The sequence below is a fragment of the Arvicanthis niloticus genome, unplaced genomic scaffold (genome assembly GCF_011762505.2).
Source record: "Arvicanthis niloticus isolate mArvNil1 unplaced genomic scaffold, mArvNil1.pat.X pat_scaffold_811_arrow_ctg1, whole genome shotgun sequence".
NCBI classification, from domain to species: Eukaryota; Metazoa; Chordata; class Mammalia; order Rodentia; family Muridae; genus Arvicanthis; species Arvicanthis niloticus.
In genome coordinates, this window is record NW_023046402.1 from 1 (window position 1) to 1,511 (window position 1,511).

Here is a 1,511-nt window from a genome sequence, read left to right on the forward strand (position 1 = left end):
GGGAGGTGTGAGCCTCACTATGAGGGTGCTTTACAATGCTACTTCCAGGTCTCGCACACTACAAGACCAAGACCCCCGAACAAGGCACCACACCTATGCACTCTCCAGCTCCAGTTAAGTCTTTGGTGTTTGAGCAGCATGGGAGCTGTGGAGGCTTGCTTCCTGGTTATGGTGCAGGTCCTGCTGCAGTCCCAGAAGCAGCTGGTTTAGGAGAGTAAGGTTGCTGTCTCTGTGAGGCAGAGGCAGGGGAGGTAGGCAGTTCCCTTATATTCTATCACTGCCATCTTGGCCCGATCTTGCTCCTTCCGATTCGGGATCTGTAGCATTCTTGTGTAGTTCCCGTTCTGACCTTGGACCGAGGCGCTAGCACTTTAATAGCTTCGGGATCAAGTCCTTCTCCTAGATGGGAGAGTTAATCAGAAAAAATAGTCACCACTGTAGAGGCATTTAACTTTCGATTATTCCCAGAGGTGGGGTTCAAACCATCTCCACAGGCTTTCCCCACCACCCAATCGGGGCCAAGTCACACAGAAACATTTATTGGAAGTTATGTGGGATGCACATCTTTTTCAGTTCAATAAGAAAACACGAGTCTAAAACCAGTCTAACTCTGGTACGTAAGCGAATGCCCCGGCTTAAATCTGCCAGATACCGGTTTGTCTAAGGATTCTTTCTTCACTAGCAGCAGGGAGCACTCACAGTGACCAGAAGTCAGCCATACGCATGGCTCGTTCGTTGTGTCTCCCAGCTTTCCATAATCGATGAGCTGCGAGGACAAAACACACGGATGCAACACGAGTAAGAACCGAGGCGCCCACCTCACTCTTCTAATGTCTTACCTTCCCCACATCCTACCAGCTAAGCTAATTCACGGCGCTCCTTCCTCCGCAGCCCCACCAGCCTTCCATTTGCAGCGTGGGAGTGACGTGCTCAGCTGAGTGCCACACGGAATTCGCTACCGTGGAAAGGTCTCCCAGCGTGGCCATCCTCCCCACCCCGGCCAGCGCGGTGGTCTGAGGCTGGATCTGGCGGTGAATGGCTTGGCTCTCACCTTCTCCGCGTAGCCCCTCATCTCGTCCACGCGTGCCCATGTCGCCTCGATGCGTTCGTGGCGAACTAGGCCTGTAAGCAAGTTCCGCAGCAGGTGGATGCGGGACTCAGGACCAAGGCCCAGGCGGCGGTAGACGCGGCCGTGGGAGATGGCGGCAGCCAGCGACAGCCTCATGATCCCACCTTAGCCCCACCTCCCCGATGCCCGGAAAGGGAAACTCAGCAGCGCGCGCGCCGTGGGTGGGTGGTGGTAAGAGGGGGGGCGGAGTCACTTCTCAGAGGACGCATGCGCAGTAGCTCGGCGCGTGGCAGGCGTGTTTGCGTGTGCGCAGCAGAGCCTGCCTAGCTGGCAGTCTGAGGGAGGGCGGCCCCGACGCGTTGACGTTTCTGGAGCGGCGAGCTGGGCGGGCCTCACGGTCTGCGGGTGCTCGGTGGCGAGCTGGGGATCTCGGCGCCCCCTG

The 1,511-nt window shown here is 57.3% G+C and overlaps 1 pseudogene; it reads right to left on the bottom strand.

Annotated features, from left to right (window-relative positions):
• Positions 1–274: 274 nt before the first annotated feature.
• Positions 275–1,277, bottom strand: LOC117702466 (large ribosomal subunit protein bL17m-like; annotated as a pseudogene).
• Between the last annotated feature and the right edge of the window lie 234 nt (positions 1,278–1,511).